The sequence below is a fragment of the Erinaceus europaeus genome, chromosome 19, assembly GCF_950295315.1.
Source record: "Erinaceus europaeus chromosome 19, mEriEur2.1, whole genome shotgun sequence".
Taxonomy (NCBI): Eukaryota; Metazoa; Chordata; class Mammalia; order Eulipotyphla; family Erinaceidae; genus Erinaceus; species Erinaceus europaeus.
Window position 1 is genome coordinate 23,653,655 of NC_080180.1, and position 19,563 is coordinate 23,673,217.

Sequence of the window (19,563 nt, forward strand, 5' to 3'; positions counted from 1 at the left end):
ATATACTTATCTGGGGTGTCTTAGTACGTCTGTCACTTGTGTGTGAAGCTCAGGGGGGGTAGGTCCCTGTTCAGGTGCCAGATGCTAAGCTAGCGTGAGGGTGTTTCTTCCCAGGCACGTGCTCTCTGGGTTGGAGAGAACTCAGCCGGAGCCAACCTGGGCTGCTGCTTACTCAGCAACGTGGGAGACAGACCAGGAACTCATGGTGGAGCGGGAACGCAATGTGTCTTTGTTGATCAGAGACAATGCTTTTATATATTTAGAATCTGAAGTGGAAAGTCAGAAAAGGAAATGGCTAGGAAAGGGGGTGGAAAAAAGGAAAGAGCAGGAAGGTAGAAAGCTTCTGTAGCAACTGTTGTGAAGGTTTTAACCAGTGGGATTAATTAATACCCTGCAGGCAGGGCAGGTCTCAGGCAAAACAATGATTATGTAAATAGACCATAGTATCAGCAATGGAGGATGGAGCAGAGCGGGGAGGGGGCTGGCTTAAGGCCCAACAATATATCCTATAACTTCTTTAGCCAGTCATCTGTTGGTGGGAATTGAGGCTGCTTCCACTCTTTGGCCATTGTAAATTATGCAGCTGTGCACATATGTCCCATCAGCTTAGTGTTTGAGTGTCCTGACAAAAAATTCTTGTTGCTCCATGCAAGAGGTTGCATCAGAAAAATGGTCGAGGCTGAGATGCTGCAATGGCTACACTTCAGTAGCTAATGTTAAAATCTCTCCTTCCCATCAGATCAGTGACTGTGTGCTAGAGATTGTCTGTGGTTGTTACATGAAGACAATTCTCTCTTCTGACTGTATTCCAAAACCTATTCAATGGCTAGTTCTGCCTGGTGCATTTCTGTCACCAGAAAGTAACTCTAGCCGAGCAATGTCCATTTCAAAAGAAAAGGGGAAACAGACATTAGTTCTTGGACTACAAGGACAGCCAATGCCTTTGCAATCCATTTCTTTGTCACAGCCATTCTTTAAATACTTAACAGTACCTAGCCTCAGTCTGCTTGCTTAATTTGGCCTGTATTTCTGACATTCTTCATAACCTTCTCTTAGATGCCTCCATGTCTGCTTAGACTACAAACATCATAATTCCCTGGCCAGCAGTCAGCATAGCACAGTGTACGGAGAAGTGCTTCATCTCTGGATGATCTCTCTGAATGGCTGCGTGGGTGAGCACTGCACAGACTCTAGGGTCTCTCATCTGCATCAGCAACACAGTGACCACTAGTCACATGACTATTGAGTACTTGTAATGTGGCTGTGGGCCAAAGAGCTTTGCTTCACATTTTAGTGGATTTAAATTTAAACAGTCACAGGGTGAGTGGTTACCATCATCACCAGAGAGTGGGATCTTTGCTCCTAGCTCTGTTTTTCAGCACCCACCCATTCATCCACTCTACAGGAGTTTGTGGAGCTTCATCTCTGAGCAACACACTGGGCTGGGCTCCCTGGCCACTGAGAGAGTAAGGCAGCCTCTGCTTTCAAGAAACTTCCAGATAGTGAGTGAAACACATCTACAGGGACACCCAGTTATCAGAGCTTGGAGGGAGGTGTTCCCTGCTGCCCAGAAACACACTGGGCCTGCAGAGTGAGAGTCTCCTTCTCTGTGGAGTGAGGTTTAAGCTGGATCTTGAGACAGGAGTGCACCACAGACACAGGGTATGAGATAGATAGGTTGCCTGAAAGGTCTGAACCATCTGATCATGGTGCGGCTCTTTGTGGTTAACATGCTAACCACGAAGGGGGATTGATAGCATAATGGTTATGCAAAGAGACCCTCATGTCTGAGGCTCTGAAGTCCCAAGTTCAATCCCCTGTACCACTATAAGCCAGAGCTGAGCAGTGCTCTGGAGAAACAAATAAATAACAATAAATAAACAAACAAACATGATAACCACAATCGCTCTCCAGATTGCTCACACAAATATGTTTGCAAAAAACCCGCAAAAGCCCTTTGGACAAGGGTGTTCTAAACATCAGGCTTTCCCGCTGGAAAGGGGCATCACTCATTCCCACTGTAGATAGGATTGGGGAGTGCCCCAGGCACACTCTGAAGACAGACAGAAGGGCTGTCTGTCTTGAAAGAGAAGAAGCATTTGAGACTGGGCTTGACTTGCTGCCTGGCTGGTCACAGGTAGAGATAGAGATAGAGAGAGAGATAAAGGGAGAGAGAGAGAAGAGAGGAGAGGAGAGGAGAGAGAAGAAAGAGAGAGAGACAGAGACAGAGGGCTTTCACTAATACTGGGGAGCGGCTTGCTAGCCTTTCACTGTGGTGGAGGACAATTCCAGAAAATCATCCTGCTGACACATTCCACCAGGTGAAAGGCACCCTCTGCAATCATTGCAGGTGGGCATTAGAGGGGGGCCTGGAGTTGTATGGAAGCAGGTTGGGGTAGTTCTCCTCAGCCCAGCTGACTAAACTGGGGTGTCACACAGGGTAACACTCATGGCTGGCAAGTCTCTGCTCCCGTCCACCTGCTCTGTCATGCCTCTCAGGAGTTGGGTTTTGCCAGTATAGAACTGACTCCATGTGCCTTGGTGGGTAGGGCCTTGAATGTGTGTATTTTTTCCAACCAACTTCAGAACTCAGCTTGACTATCTACTGGGTGGTGGGCAGGGGGTTAATCCCTGTGGGTGGGGAGTTAGGGGTTCAAACTGGGATCCCTGCATTTTGTACTATGTGCACTTAACCCAGTGTACTACCAGCTCGTCCCTTTACTATATATATTTTCAAAACAAGAAAGTGGAAAAGTAGATCGAAAGATACTTTCTTTTTATTTATTTATTTATTTATTCCCTTTTGTTGCCCTTGTTGTTTAATTATTGTAGTTATTATTGATATTGTTATTGATGTCCTTGTTGTTGGATAGGACAGAGAGAGAAATGGAGAGAGGAGGGGAATACAGAGAGGGGGAGAGAAAGATAGACACCTGCAGACCTGCTCCACCAACTGTGAAACGACTCCCTGGCAGGTGGGGAGCCAGGGGCTCAAACTGGGATCCTTATGCCATTCCTTGCTCTTTGTGCCATCTGCGCTTAACCCGCTGTGCTACTGCCCAATTCCTGATCCAAAGATACTTTCCAGCCTAGAACTACACTGGAAATAAACACAGTACCAGACCTTCCTCCAGTGCAGAGGAGATAGGACTCGAGGCTGGGTCACACACATGACAAAGCTGGAAGTTTTCTAGGTGAGCTGTTTTTTGCAAAGCCCCTCCCTTTCCTGGTCTCTAGGTGGGGAGCAGAGAAGGCAAGATGTCTGATAATGTATTGGAGGGGGTGTGTAACCAGGGAATTGTGAAAAGCTCAGAGTGGCTCACCCACCCTCCCCCCTCATTCTACACAGAGAGCTGGGACTTTTTCTACGGTGTTGAGGGGCAGACTGGAGAGGGGAACAAGGCTTCCTGTTTGGGGAGAAGGGACCCATGGGCAACAAGGGTTCCCTGGTGGCTGCTCCTGTTGGCTGCCTCTGCACCAGCTTCCTGCCCTCCTCAGGGAAAAGCCCCTCTGAACCTGCTGCTGTGATCTTTTCCCCATCCTTGCCTGCAGTTCAGGGTGAGGCCACCTTACTGTGCTGTTCTTTCTTGCTAGAACAGTTCCCCACCTAAGCCCCTTTAGTCTAGCAGTGTGGTGAGGGTGCCTTTGTGCAAGCCTAGTCCCACCCTTGCTAGAGTTAGAGAACCATCCCCAAGAACACTCTTCCTTCTAGCACCATCACAAGCTTTGGTGTCTCTAAGTCCATCCTAGCTTCTGCAATCAGCCAGGAGAACTCACAGAACTTTCTGGAAGCAGTCATCTCTATGGTTTGGCATACCCTGATTGGAGTGGGCTAGGAGACAGTCAAGTGGGCAGTATCTAGGAGGGCCCCCCAACCCTGCAGACCTTCCAGCTGTCCCCTCACCTCCTGTAGAAGCACTAAATCTCAGTAACCACAGGTGAAGTTACTCTCAGAGTGCCAGCTGCCAGGGAAGTTCATGGAACCTTAGTGTCTGAAACCATTATTGAGACTCCATCACGTTGATGCATGTGGATGCATGCCCATGGGGTTGGCCCAGGTTTACAGCTCCTCTCTTGAGCCCTGAGGTGTGCCCAAGTTCACTGTACATCACTTTGTTAGAACAGACTAATGGGAAGGCCCCAGGGAAACAAGGATACTCTAGACTGGCATGCCAGGGGTTAGAGGTCATGTCCCAGAAGTCAAGGGCAAAGGTCCATCTTGCCTTTAGGGGAGGCTAACCATGTACCCACCCCATCTGTCACTGGATCTCTATTTCCCCATCAGTAAATCAGAGACATTAATCCCTATCCCTCCATCCCATCCTCACTCTTTCTTTTCTTCTTCCTTCCTTTATCTTCTTTCTCTCTTTATCTTTTTCTTTCCTCCATCATTCTATTTGTTTTTAGGAGAGATACAGAGGCCAGAGCACCACTCAGCTTTGGCATGTGCAATGCTGAGGATTGAACCTGGAACTTCATGTATAGAAGTCTTGCACTCCACTGCTGAGCAACTTGCCCAGTCAGATTTTTTATGAGGACCAAGTGATCATCGGGTTTTTGTGAGGATCAAGAAATATAGTAAATGGGCGGGGTTTCAGCAAAAAGTAGTCTTTCCTGACAGAGTGCTCTAATCTCATCTCCTAGACAGACCCAGGACACTGCTCCCTTTCACCTTTTCTCCTTATTTCTTATATCAGCCTGATTTTACCCACATTACCCCGAGGAAAGACTAACACCCCACACGTTCCTAAGCTCTTCTTTTTCTTGCAGTTCCAGGGAAGGAACTAGGGGCTGACACACACATGATACTGCTGAGTGAACTTCCAGGTCCAGTTTCTTCATTCTATTGAAGGAAAGGGTGGGAGGTGGAGAGGAGAGACACCTCAGCACTGCTCCATCAACCATGGAATTCCTCAGTGTTGCCCATCATGCTCCCATGTGTTGCTGGGGCTTGAACCCAGGGTCTCAGCCATGGTAAAGCATATGCTCTACCAGGTGAATTATCTTCTGACTCTGCAAAGTGCATGTGCACATGTGTGTGAGTATGGACATGCTTGCACACACATGTGTGATATAATTTCTGTAGTTTCTCTAGACTTTTGTGTTACAAAGATTATCATGATGTGATTGATGTTTGCCCCTGGGTGGGCCAAGCTAACATCTTCTTGCTACATATCATTGTGACCTCTGCAGTGTTTCTGTAGGTTGAATTCTTAGAGACACTCTGAGGGGTTAAAGGCTTTATTCAAAGTCTTTTTGCTCTGTTTACTTTTACCATTAACTAAGCTCTGGCTTATGGTGATGCCATAGATTGAACCTTGGACCTCTGGTATATTTAAAGTCTTGTTGGGATTCAGAGGTGACTCAGCAATAGAGAACATGTCTTGCACTGGTAGGGTATTGGGTTTCATTCTCGTTCTCAGCATAGCATAAGGTGGAGGGCCTCTCTCTCTCTCTCTCTCTCTCTCTCTCTCTCACACACACACACACACACACAAAATTATTACAAAGTAAAATCAAATCTTGCTGATACTGATACATTGTTCTCTGTAAAAGCTTAACAAATTAAACTTCCAACCATTATGCAGGAAACATGCACAGGGAAGCTTGAAGGGTATGACAGTCACTGGCAGGGCCATGATACCACCCTAGACCCCACACTCTCCAAATCTGGAGATGCTTGGTGCCCAGTAAGCACTGAACTTCTTCTTGGCTGCATTAACTTGGGAAAATTGTCATGAGTCCCCAGGGAACTGTGACAGAGGACATGCAGAGGGTTTCAGGTACAGGGGCAGCAGAGTTGATCCTGTACACAAAGTTAGGGAGTAAAAAGGAAACAGGAAGGCCAGATACATAGACAGCAAAGCCACCATTCTGCTTGGGGCACTGAGTCAGCATGCTCCGGGCACTCTAGGGCAGCCTGCTCAGGCCCAGCTGCTCTCAGGTACCAACAGGAGGTGCCCACTCCCTGATGAGGACAGGCCAATGGCTCTGGGGACACAGAGGCCCTGGAAATGGGGGCACTGGAAATGCCATCTTCTTTATCCCTGGGTCACTGGGGCTCCATGTCCCTCCCAGACCCAAGGTTCATTTCTTCCTATCACAGATGTTATTAAGGTAATAGTGGCTTCCAAGACTCTGTTTCAGGAATATGATTCACACCACCCACCCAAGTACTAATATCCTTCCTCCACACTAAGGTCAGTTCAGTCTCAACCACCAAAGCACTGTGTGATCTTCCATCTTTCTAAGTCTCAGTTTTTTTTTAAATATATTTAATTTATCTTTGGATAGAGAGAGAAATGCGAGAAGGGGGGGAGATAGAGAAGGTAAGAGAAACAGAGACACCTGTAACACTGCTTCACCACTCATGAATCTTCCCTCCTGCAGTTGGGAGACAGAGGCTTGAACTTGGGTCCTTGAACACTGTAATGTATGCATTCTACCAGGTAGACCACTGCCTGGCCCCTAAGTTTTGGTGTTCCTAGTTGTTAAAATTGAAGGAAAAGGGAGTCATGTGGTGGCACACCTAGCAGAGCACAAATGTGCAAGGGAAGAAGAAATAACTGCTAGGAGTGGTGGACTCATGCAGGCACTGAGCCCCAGCAATAACCCTAATGACAATTAAGGGAAAAAATGAAGGCAAAGAAGGAAGACTTGGCAATAGCTAGCATGCAGATGGAGGATGGTGGTTTACAAAGTACCATTTGTTGTATGGACTCTCACTTCAGTACTGATTCATAGATGAGAAAAATAAGCCTTGGAGAAACTCAGCAATCTGTTTATGATCTCCATGCTGGTCAGCTTACACTTAACTGTGTTTTTGTAATTTGATCATGTTAATATTGTAAACCCAAGATCTTTAAGTCCCTTTTTGGAATAAGAAAATGGTTTTAGGGGGTCAGGCGGTAGCACAGTGGGTTAAGCGCACATGGAGTGAAGCACAAGTACCTGTGTAAGGATCCCGGTTCGAGCCCCTGGCTCCCCACCTGCAGGTGGGGTCGCTTCACAGGTAGTGAAGCAGGTCTGCAGGTGTCTATCTTTCTCTGCCCTCTGTCTTCCCCTCCTCTCTTGATTTCTCTGTTCTATCTGACAACCATAATGACAACAACAACACACACAAAAATGGCAACAAGGGCAACAAAATAGGAAAAAAAATGCCCTCCAGGATCAGTGGATTCGTGGTGCAGGCACTGAGCCCCATTGATAACTCTGGAGGCAAAAAAAAAAAAAAGGAAAATGGTTTTAATTAGGTGTGGGTAAACTCATCTGGGCTCTGGACTGCTACTTGGGCAAGTTAATTGCCTCTAGTTTTTCATCCAGAGTGTTTATTTCTTTATTTTTATTGCCACTAGTATTATCACTGGGGCTCAGTGCTGGCACTGCAGATCTACTCCTCTGGCAGCCGTTTTTTCTTTTTATCTTATTTTATAGAACAGAGAGAAATTGAAAGAGGAGAGGGAGCTAGGAGAGAGAGGAGGGAGGGAGAGAGAGAGAGAGGGAGGGGTTAAGAGAGGGAGAGAGATAGGATGAGAGAGGGAGGTTGAGAGAGAGGGAGAGAGGATGATCGACATCTGCAGACCTGCTTCATTGCTTGTAAAGTGTTCCCCTGCAGGTGGGGAGCCAGGACTCACAAACCTAAAGTCCTTGCATATGGTAATATGTGCTTATCTGGGTGCTCCACCACCCAGTTCCCTACATTTATGAAGTGCTTGTATGACAATTGCTGTACTATACAAACTGTTTCATCCATTCTCACAACTCTATGAAGGGTTATGATTAACCCCATTTTATGGATGAAGAAACTGAGGGTTGTAGCAGTCAAGAGTAGAGGGCAGAGCAGAAAAAAAATCCAGAGACTGGAACATGCCAGAAGGTTCCAAGAGACAATCACCAAGTAGGCAAAGATAATAGGATACATGGTGGGTTTGGGGAGACAAGGAGTGGGTACCTCTCAGTGAAAGTGAGTGTCTGGCGTGTGGGCAGGGAGAGCAGCCTGGGGTGGAGGGGAGGCTGGACTAGAAGATTTTCTTTTCCTTTTTTAAGTTTTAAAAAATATTTATTTATTTATTTTCCCTTTTGTTGCCCTTGTTGTTGGACAGGACAGAGAGAAATGGTGAGAGGAGGGGAAGACAGGGGGGAGAGAAAGATAGACACCTGCAGACCTGCTTCACTACCTGTGAAGCTACTCCCATGGGGGGGGGCGGAGCCGGGGGCTCGAACCGCCAGTCCCTGCGCTTTGCACCACTTGCGCTTAATCTGCTGCGCTACCGCCCGACTCTCGACTAGAAGCTTTTCAAGTCTTCCAAACCTAAGCTTCAGGGATGCCTCCATCCAGACGGTCCCATTGGTTCAGGTGATAACTGCGCACCTGAGCCAGACTCCCGAGCTAGAGGTAGAAAGGGCCCTAAAAGGGACCTTCCAGTCACCTTTCATAGTTCCGTTGAGGACACTCAGGCCACGGAGGTGTCTCGCTCGTGCCAGAGAGGTGGTCAGGGCACCACACCTATGGTCTCCGGGTGCACGCCCAGTCTGGAGCAGGACCCCTGGGGCAGACACCACTTCCATCTTTAAAAAAAAGGACTAAGCTCTCCATCTGCTGGCGAGTAGCTGCCGGAGTGGGGAGCAGCGTGAGCGCGTGTCTGGAGCCTCTTCTTAGCCCTGCACCCTCCTCTCCTCTCCTCTCCACCTCTCTTCTTCCCTCCCTTCCTCCTCTCTCTTCTTTGGCCCCGGCTCTCCGGGAGCGCGGTGGGAGGGACGCGGGCGCGCGCACGCAGGCCGCCGGGGCCGCGCCGGCGCGCGGGGCCGCGCACGGGCTGGTCTCTGCCCTAATGCGGCGGCGGCTGGCGGCGGGAGGCGCTGCGGGGAACGCGGGGTAGGTGGCGGCGCTCGCTGCGGACCGCACCGGCTGTGCCCGGGCTCCGAGCCCCAGCCCTTGCAGGTAAGCGGGCGCGGACCCCGGGAGGGGGGTGGGCGGCGCGCGAGGGTCTGGGGCTGCCAGCTAGCGACACCCCGCTTCCCGCCTCCCCAGCCCGGCTCCATCCTCGGCCTCCCCTCCCCCGGCCCGGCCCGGCCTGGCCCTGCTCTGCTCTCCACGCCTCCACCTGCCCTGAATCGCTCTTACTCCGCCCTGTCTCCACTCCCATCTAGCTCCGCACCCCCTGAGCACCCCAACACCTCTCTCGCCGGCCGCATCCCCCCGTTCACCGCGCACTCACCTTCTGTCCTTTTCCCTCGGTGGCAGCCCCGACCTCCAGCCCTGCCCTTACTAAGCTTCCCGCACCTCCTTTCGCTCGTGTCACCCCATCTTTTCTGCGTTGCTAACCCCGCGCGCCAGCCCCTCTCCTTGCCCTCCGCTCCTCTCAATCCCCCCACTTCGTGCATCTCTCCACTAGCGCCCCGCAGTGTCCCTCCGCCCCCTCCTCGGGCCCCCCTGTCCCGGTCTCTCCAGCCCCCCAGTCCCCTCAAGCCCCACCGCACCCCTTAGGCTATAGTCGGCCTGCCTCCTACCACCCTCTTTCTCCACCTGGCCCCGCCTGCTCCCCTCACCTGCGCGGGGTGGGGGAGGGGAGACCTCGCCCCTGTGTGGGGAGGCCGGGAGCTGGGCAGGCAGGGTGCTCCCTGGCTCCCTGGCTGCTGCAGAATCTGTTCACCTCTACTCACAGAGAGGGGGCTACCCTGTGCCCCACCCCCCCTCCTTGCCCAGCTGTTCAGGCCTATTTCCTGGATGGACAGGGAGGGGGTGCTGGGGATGGGAGGGCTGGACCCGCAGAAGTCCGGTGGGGGAATTGGCTTAGCACTGGGTGCAGGGGCCGGGTCTGCGAGGCCTGGAGCACTTGGGATTGTGGGAAGGCTTCTTCCTTAGCCTCTAAGACCGCACTTTGGCTTCAAGCGCAGTCCTGAGTGTGGCTGGAAAGGACAGAGTGGGCAGAGTGCTGAATCACCTAGACTCTGGCCCCTACTCCTGCTCCTGTCTTCCCACTTGGCATTTGGCAAAGGTGTGTGTTGGCCAGAGAGTCCGCTTTCCTGAGGTGGAGAAGTGGGTGACAGTGCCTTGTGGCTATTGTCTGGCCACAGGACCAAGGGCCTGGCATGTGGTATCTCCCCTTGGCAATGTGGTGTGCCTGCCAGGCCCCCTCAGCCCCAGCCAGGTCTGAGCATGGGCTTTGGAGAGCTGACTGGACAGAAACCCAGCACCCACTGAACTTGAGATGGAAGTAGGAGAAGCCCACGGAGCCCAGGGAAGGTGTGTGTGAGTGGAAAGAGAGGACACCCCTCCCCCCCTACACCCACTGGGAGAGGAACCATACCACCTGGGGAGGGGAAGGAAGGGGAAATCTACCCCTCTTGGTTGGGGGTGGGGGGTATCCCGACCTGGTGGAATTGTGTGGGTTTGGGAAGAATTGAAGGAGGTGATTATGTATATGTGTGTCTGTGACTCAGCTAATACATTCCACCATTTGTTTGATTAAGCTGCCTCTTCTGAACCCCTACCCCCATTTTTGAAGAAAGAGAGAATAGCACATGTGAGGAGATTCACTCACTCTTAAGAACACACCTTGTGTTTGCTCTGAGAACAGGGAATGGCAGTCACTTCCTAGGGTGGGGGATCAGAGCTATACCTCCCACCCCCAGGAACTGAATTGGAGCAGCCAGCTGCCAGGTTCTGCCCCCTCTCAAGGGCCCCTCCCTTTAGCAGCCTGGCTGGCTAGACTCCCAGCTCAGGACAGTGCAGGCTGAGGGGAGTTTGTCAACCCCCCTCCACCCAGTGCCCTCCCTCCTGAGTGGGGTGGATTAGGAAGCTTCCAGTGGTGCCTTGCTGGGAGGTGGCCTTACCTGCAACAGCGCTGCTGCTGATTGGATTGGGGCTCTGACGTTGAGATGCTTGATTGGGGCTCGAGTTAAATGGGGGATCCTGATGACACTGTACTGTGAGCACCCCCATCCTTCCTTTGACATCACAAAGGCAATGGAGATAAATGGAGGCTCTCAGAGTGGGAAACTGGAGCAAGCCCTGGCCAACCGCCTGTGGGTGAGGAGACAGGCTTTCTGGGATGACATTGTCAGGGTGTGCTGAGGGGGTGGCAGGTGTCTGGGGGGTGGGCTCTATTTTTGCATGAAGAGGTGTCTGAGGGGCATGAAGTCTGAGGCTCTCATCAAGCTACTGTTCCCTGCCCCTGACTCCTGGGTCCCCCTAACTCCTGGGTCCACTAAGAGCTGGGATGGGAGGACAGAAAGTGAGTGGGAGTGGGGGTGTGGGGGAAGCTCAGTCCTCTTGTCAGGTTGGGAGTGAGTGCAGCTTCAGGCTGGGTCTGTCCCAGATCACCCAACACACATGCATTAGACCCCATTATGCTTTTGTGAGTGCTGGGACCCTAGAGATGAAATGCAGGGAGGGATCCTGAGACATAGCACAGTGGTTATGCAAAAGACTTACTAGTCTGAGGCTTGGAGGTCTGGAGTTCAATTCCTGGCACCACTGGAAGCCAGAGCTGAATAGTGGTCTGGCTAAAAAGAAAATGACAGGGTCCGATTGCTCTGAGCTCCCAGTGTGATGGATAGAGGCATGATTGGACAGACACCGTCAGGACAGGGATGTGGACCAGCTGTGCCTTTAACCCCTGAGCAACTGCCCCTCTTCTTCAGCTGTGAGAGGGTAGCGTGGTCTTTGAGCTGTCCCTGAAGTTGACTGTGATGAAAGAAATAGAGGGATTCTGATAGAGCACATACCTCTCAAGCTTGGGGTCCTGGGTTTGAGCCCCAGCACCATATGGGAATACCATAGACAGTACTGGGTGAGCTTTGTGGATGGTGGGGTAGTGCCATAGTGCCTCTCTTCTCTGTCATTGTCTCCTCTTTCCTCTTTCCCTCTCCCCCTCTCTCCTCTTTCTCTTCTCTCTAGAATAAAGAATGAAAGCTTGGCCCCAGGGTGGTGGCTCAGCTGTGCAATAGTGCATATGCAAAGGACCTGGGCTCAGTGGAGGTGGGTCACAAGATGTTTCCAGATCCCCAGCTTTAAGGTGAAGAGACTGTTCTGTGTCCTTTGTGTCTGTGTCCTTGCTGAACCCCACTATAAACTGCTCCCACCTTGTGGGAAGCACCCACAGAGAACTCTGGGGGAAAGACCAAGGAACTTTCACTGTCCCATTTCTGTCACCTGAGCACTTGTATTTTAGGGGTAGAGTGTGGTCTGGCTGTCTCTATAGTGCTGTATGAGTTGGGGGAGGATGGTGCCTGCCCTCAGGGTGCTCCTGATCTGACGGGGAAACGGCAAGTTCATATAAAATTATTCTGAGCTCTGGTGTATGTGCAGGGTTGTTGGTGTTCTGGAGAGCTCAGAGTCAGGTGTGTGTGTGGGGGGTGGAGTTATCAGAGAAGGCAGAGTAGAGAAGCAGGTTGCCGGTGAGCAGAGGAAATCCTTAGACATGAGTGTGCTTTGTTGTCAAGCCTATACTGCCATGAAATGCTTTTGATGTTTTTCATTCTGTGTTCTCATGTAATGCAGACTTTTGTCAGTAAATACTGTACAGCAGTTCAGGGGGAGGCATATTCCGTATGTCCCATGTAGCAGGTGGAGTGTAGCAGGTGTTGGCCCCTTTAGACTCCTCATTCATTGCTGATGGTATTTTGAGGTGATTATTTTAATCCTGGGACATACTGGAACCCAGGATCCTAGCAGCCACATCTCCAGCACACTTGAGAACAAGTTACCAGGATCATCCTTCACTGAATTGGGAAAGAGCTTAAGGCCAGAGACCCCAGTGGGACCTCTCCTGTAAGAAACCCCCTCCCCTACGCTTCACCCCAACTCCAATTTAATTCATTTCCTCTTGAGCTATTGGATGTATCTTAGCAACTGGCCTAGGTGTTGGGCCATATAAGTTGAATTGGAGACACAGAAATGAAAATGAATCCAAGTTCCATTTAAGAAATGATCTAATAGAGTTTCAGCAGTTCCTGGTGTTAGAGAAGCATCATTGGAGGCTCCCAGGGACAAGAAAGCCTGTAGTGATTGTGCCAAATTATCCAGCTAGACCCCTGCTTTGGCTCACATTGCTGAGCATTTACTGGAAGCCTTCATCTCAGCCCCTGGCCTGGCTGCAGGGGCAGCTGTGCAATGCATCACACCTGGGCCTGTGGGGAGAGACCCTGAGAGCAGCGGCTGTGCTGGCTGTACTGGAGTCAACACTTCTGCTGCTTTGATGACCTAGGGTGTGTGTGTTGGCGGGAGGGGGTGCACAGGACAGGCAGAATGTGCAGCCTCCTTGCAAACTATTAAACCACTCTCCTCGCCTTAAGTTTTGAGGCAAGCCAGGGGAACAGAAAAACATATGAGTGGTAGGTTTTCAATAAAGAAGAAAGAAGGAAGTGTTCTACATGAGGTGTCCTACCAAGCATGTATAAACAAAAGCTTTGTGGATTCAGGTACTTTGGGGCAGGAAAGGTACTAGCAAGAAAAATCTTATAGGAAAAAGTACCCAGAAAGTTTTGAGGGGCTTATGTTTTATTCCTGCCCCACTGAGCATCTGTCTCTATAAAACTAGAAGATTGCTGAAAACCTCTCATCCCAGAAGCTTGTGCCTCTGGGATGTATACCATTGATTAATTTCCTGTCCTGTCCTGTCCTGTCCTGTCTTTCCTCTCCCAAATTCTTTTTTTTTTTTATTTTTATAAAGTGATCTTTTTAAAAAATTTATTCCCTTTTGTTGCCCATGTTTTATTGTTGTAGTTATTATTGATGTCGTCATTGTTGGCTAGAACAGAGAGAAGTGGAGAGAGGAGGGGAGACAGAGAGGGGGAAGAGGAAGACAGACACGTGCAGACCTGCTTCACCTCTGCAGTTTGGGAGCCGGGGGCTCGAACAGGGATCCTTAGGCTGGTCCTTGGGCTTTGTGCCACCTGCGCGCTTAACCCGCTGTGCTGCATCCCAACTTCCTCCTCTCCTAAATTCTATGCCCTAGAAAAGCTGGAGAGCCTGGGTCTGGAGGGGTCATCCCCCTCCTCCAGGAAACAGCTGCCAGAGCATCTGCCTTTTTCCTCACCTGCTCCTATTCACTCTTCCCCTCCCAGGCTGGGGCACCCCCTCCCATCCCCCCCAGACTGCCTTCACAGTCCCATTCCCCATCATTATGATGCTAATCGTGTTGTTAATTTTTCTGAGATACAGAAAGAAGCCTCAATCTGTTCTAATGAATTTAATTAGAGAGGGGCTTGGAGGGCTTCAGAACTTCTTACCAGGATAAACAGTTAAGGAGATAAACAGCTTGGGATCAGCTGCTCAGGCTTAGGAAGGGAAGGTTTCTGACTCAGTCCTAATTTTGTAACACTTGGTAACCCAGAGTTGCATAAGCTCTGTTTTGGGCTTTCCCCATACAGCACCATGAACTTAGTTTAGCTTCATGCCTCATTCTGTCCTCGATGGGCAGTAGATGAACCTCCTGAGAAGGTCCTATCATATAAGTTGTTATCATTCTCATCATCAACACCAAATTTCTGTTGAGCATCTGCTTTGTGAGTTATGGGTACTGTACTGTCTTCTGGAACTCTGGGGAGGTCTGGGAGACCTTGTCTCTCCCCTAAAGGAAATAAGAGATGTATGTTCAAACATAAGAAATATCAGCTGTTTTCCGACAGTAGACACTGAAAAGTTGACTGGTGATTATATCGGACTGAGACAGCCTGGAAAGACCTCTTGTATGAGGAAATCTTTGCAGTTAGTCTGGAGGTATCAAGACTTGGAGGCACAATGATCAGAGTTACTACAGGAAGAACAGGAAGAGGGAGGTGCTTGAGTCACAATGAATGAATGGCATGGCTTGGGTGGCAAGTGCATGCAACTCAGTAGGGAGTGATATACCCAGAGCCCTATATAAAGACAACTACAGAGGACAGTTCACATTTTGATATGATTGTACTGGGACCTCCCTCTTCCCCTTCTCTGAACATATAGGATGGCAGCCTGGAGAAGGACCTAGGACAGGATGGTTCCTTTGTGCTGAGCTTGCTCTTTAGATTCAGTTTAGGCCACCTGGGGCATATTGACCAGATGCTAAATTTCGTTCTTAAATCTTGTGATTTTTTTGTTCAGTGGGGAAGCAATTACAGAAGCCAGACCTTCCACCTTCTGCAACCCACAGCGACCCTGGGTCCATGCTCCCAGAGGCATAGAGAATGGGAAAGCTATCAGGGGAGGGGATGGGATATGGAGATTGGGTGGTGGGAATTGTGTGGAGTTGTACCCCTCCTACCCTATGTTTTTGTTAATTTATCCTTTCTTAAATTAAAAAAAAATTGTGATTTTTCTGGAGTGAGAGTGAATAATTGGCAGAACAGTTTCGAGGACCTCTCCTAGATGAGGTGTCGTATGCTTTACATTGGTTTGTTCTAGCCCTCCCCCCCCCAAGAGAATTGGATGAGTCCTGTTAATTTCGCGGGCCTGCTTGGCCCCGCCCAAAGGAACCCAGAGAGAGGGTTCCTGAGTCCGAGAGTGAAAGAGTTCCTGAGTTTCTGAGTTCGAGAGTTTCAGAGTTACAGAGTAAGAGAGAGTGCCAGAGAGACAGAGTTCCTGGGTTCCTGAGTTCCAGAGTAAGAGAGGGTTCCTGAGTCCGAGAGTTCCTGAGTTCCTGAGTTCGAGAGTTTCAGGGTTACAGAGTAAGAGAGAGTTCTACAGTTGAAGAGTTGCAGAGTGCCAGAGTTCCTGGGTTCCTGAGTTCCCGAGTGACAGGGTTCCTGAGTTCGAGAGTTTCAGGGTTACAGAGTAAGAGAGAGTTCCACAGTGGAAGAGTTTCAGAGGGTTCCCCAGTAAGAGAGTTCCAGATTTCCAGAGTAAGAGAGTTCCTGAGTTCCAGAGTAAGGGAGAGGGTTCCTGAGTTAGAGAGTTCACGAGTTACAGAGTAAGAGAAAGAGTGCTTGCGCCGCCGCAAAGAGACAGCAGAGTTCTGTTTGGTGATTAGTTTGTCTTAGTTTATGAATCGTTGTTCCTGAATAAAGAAATACAGCTCCCCTGCCCAGCCGTTGTCTCCGCGTCTCTGTTACCCGCCCGTGGAGCTAGACCCGCCCGGCAAGAGCCTACGAATTTTAACAACAATGAGGGTGCCCTCTTTCTTCACCAGTGTGGGCCAGTTAGTTTGCTTTGGCAGTAGCATTTTTTGTAAATATTCAGTAGAATCTTCCATTGAAGAGTTAGTATATTTTGTGACTTGTCTCTTTATGTTACTAAGAGTTCTCTGAGTGTGTATATGTATGTGTGACTGTCAGTCAGATTATACTCCTAGTTTCATTTTTACTTGTGATAGGGAAATTAAGCATTCCTGACCCTAAAAATCCCTGTGGGTAAAAGAAGTTTTCCTATGTGGTCATCTTATTTATGGCCATTCTTAAGTTGATTGCTTTGAGAATAGGATTTTGAACAGGAGTAGGTATCATAGCTGGTATTTTGACAGGGAATATATTATTGAGCTGAAATTTTAAGTCAGTTCTCCCTCCCCCATGGAACTTCTTGACTAGCCAGCATTTTATTTGGGGGCATTTGTTGCTTTTTCCTAGTGTGTCTGGGATTGTGCATAATTAGTAGAGAAGTTAATGCATGACTGTCAGGTGTTGGTTGATCTATTCATGGATGTTTATAAGTAAGACAGTGTTTAATGATGAACTGTTATGATAGCTTTTGTATGGTATTTTTCCACCTGTTAAGGGTGACAGGTTCTTTTTGAAGGCAAATACCTCTGAGGCCACAGGCAATTTTCCTTTGGTGACGTAGGTGGGGATAGAAACTTGATCTTTTTGATCATCATCTCACGCTGAGTGGAATTAAAGTCTTTGTGGCTCATGTTGGGAGCTAACCCAGGTGCTCTGGCTGACTCCAGCCCTGAGCTCTCGCTTCAGTTGTTTTTAACATTCACTGCACCTTTAGTTAATCTTTGAAGCATCTTTTATGTGCAAGCACTTTCCTAAGTGGCCACCTGTTTTAAGAGAACTTCCAGCCTACAGAATTCTAGATATGGGTTTAGTCCTAAATCATTATTTTACTGATCAAGAAACAGTTTCAGAAAGCTAGCAAGGTTTGTGGCTGCAAGTCTAGCTCTTAGCACCTAGCACTTAGCACATAGCACTTCCATAGTCTGAACTTTAAAAAAAACTTTAAAATTTTTTATGAAGCTAGTAATTGTACAAGGGGATATGTAGTCAAGTTTTTTAAAACTATATCCAGGGAGTCGGGCGGTAACGCAGCAGGTTAAGCACAGGCAGCGCCAAGCACAAGGACTGGCGGAAGGATCCCGGTTCGAGCCCCCGGCTCCCCACCTGCAAGGGAGTCGACTCACAGGTGGTGAAGCAGGTCTGCAGGTGTCTGTCTTTCTCTCCCCCTCTCTGTCTTCCCCTCCTCTCTCCATTTCTGTCTGTCCTATCCAACAATGACGACATCAATAACAACAACAATAATTACTATAGTAAAAACAACAAGGGCGACAAAAGGGAATAAATATTAAAAAAAAACACTGTATCCAAACCAGTAGTGCTTTGGGATGCCAGAAAACAGAGGAAACTAGTGTAGAGTAATGTCTTTTGGAAAGCTTTACAGAAAAAATGGTCTAGTCTCTAGAGATGGTTAGGCTTTGGTGGTGGGTAAATGGGTGTTTCTGGTGGAGTGTGGGTGTACGATAAGGTAGAGAAGACATTTTCAGGTATGGAATTGGCTAGGTCAGAGCAGTGGAAGGTGTAACTAGAGGGACCAGCTGGGACCAGGCTGCAGAGAAGCTTAACTCTAAGGAGTAGACAAACCCTTTCTTGGAGTTGGTGAGGAATATTTGAAGCTATTATTTCAGATTGTTAAAAATTGTTAGCTGAGCTTGCTGTTGCTATGAAGACATAACTGTAGCACTAGGAGAGAAGTGAATGAGAAATCCTGTCCCATGAATCAGTTCTTTCGGAAGGAATGTTTAGGTGAAAAGAGAGCACTTGTTGCTGCTAGACAGAGGCTGGTGTGGCACCTGCGCTGTCCAGGGTGCTGACTGGCTCTCTGAAAGCTATTTTTCTCTCCAATGAGTTGGACAGTACAGCCAGGAAGTACTTACTAACAACTACTTGGGTGGGTGGGGGGGGGATCTGGAAAACACTTCTGGCTAGGACTAGGTGCCATGTGGGCTTTCTGGCAGTAAACTGGAAGTAAAAGTATGGGCTTAGGGAAACCAGTAGCAGCACTTAGAAGGGAGACCATGTGTGTGCATGAATGCATACTAAGATGGCCCAATTCATACATAGGGTTTGCCTTAGAGTCTGTGTTTTACATAAGCACAGCAGCACATGACTTCTTTCATTGTGAAAAGTGCACTTCTTCCACTCAATATTTCAAGACAACAGAGCCCCCTCCCAGCATACGAAAGAGCACTGAAAGTTCCCAGAAAACCCTACTCATTCCCTCAAATGAAACATCTCAATACTTAATATTAATGCTGTCCAGCAGAGTTCTCTGTGGTGATGGAAGTGTGTGTATCTGCTCTGTCCAACATGGTAGCTGCTAGCTACATGTGGCTACTGAACTCTTGAGATATGGCTAATGTTGCTGAGAATTGAGCTTACAGTTAAAGTATGTCCAAGTGTCCACACGTGGCTGCTGTACTGATCACACACAACTCTGCAGTGAGATTCCTTTATCTTTGCCACTTAGCCATTACACACTGGTCCCTTGTGTGTAAACCTCTTTTATGTCACATGGACTGTTGAATGGGGGGGGGGAGCAGATCTTGGCCCATTGTTGGAGAGAGCCCCTGCTAAATGTGAGCTGGGAGTCTGCTTTCAGGCTGAGTGAGAGCAAGCAGACTTGATGCACTGTGGTTTTCCTTTCAAGGAAGGGCAGAAGGCTCATTGGGTTCCAGCTGGGGTCCCAGAGACTTGATCCAAGACTTTTCAGGGGCCTTGGATGGGTAAGTAGAGCATGTGTGTATGGCCCAGGAAAACAGGGTGAAGTGGCACATGGATGTGCAGCAGGTGTTTGTGGGCATCCACAGAGAGATCTTGATCTGCCTCCCCTCTAAATAGTCACTGTCACACCCTGTGCACTTGCTGAATGAACATGCTTCAGGGCAGAGTTTGGATGAGTGGGAGAGGTACTCCAAAACAGGAACAAATTATTATCTTTTAAAGTGTTTTTTTAAAAATACTTATTTATTGTTTAGATGAAGAGAGAAATTGAGAGGGAAGAGGGAGACAGACAGGGGAGAGAGAGACCTGCAGCACTGCTTCATTGCTTATAAAGCCTCTTCCCTGTATAGAGAAGGAGAAGGTCCTTGAACCCAGGTCCTTATGTGCTTGGTATACCACCACCTGGACCCCAATAAGTACTTTGAAGTGACAATCAATTAGCAAGTAATAGCATTATGCTGTAAGACTGGAGCAGGAAACTTCCACTGTGTCAGCACGCCTTAGTGCCTGTAGGCTCACCTGGTGTGTGTGTGTGTGTGAGTGTGTGTGTGTGTGTGTGTGTGTGTGTGTGTGTGTATTTCCCCCTAGCCAGACACGTGGTTTTTGAAGGCATGCCTTGCAGCTTTTTGCCTCAGCCTCTCAGCA

The 19,563-nt window shown here is 49.0% G+C and overlaps 1 protein-coding gene across 4 annotated transcripts in view; it reads left to right on the top strand.

The window, feature by feature from the left end:
• The first annotated feature begins 8,846 nt into the window (after positions 1–8,846).
• NFASC (neurofascin) overlaps positions 8,847–19,563 on the top strand; it is a 191,917-nt gene continuing 181,200 nt past the window's right edge. For 2 of the 4 annotated variants that reach the window (XM_060178681.1, XM_060178682.1), the window contains exon 1: positions 8,916–8,941. The gene's annotated coding sequence lies outside the window, so the exon portion shown is untranslated. Of the gene's footprint in view, positions 8,942–19,563 lie in introns of all 4 variants that reach the window. The other 2 variants (XM_060178668.1, XM_060178669.1) reach the window with 2 other exon arrangements.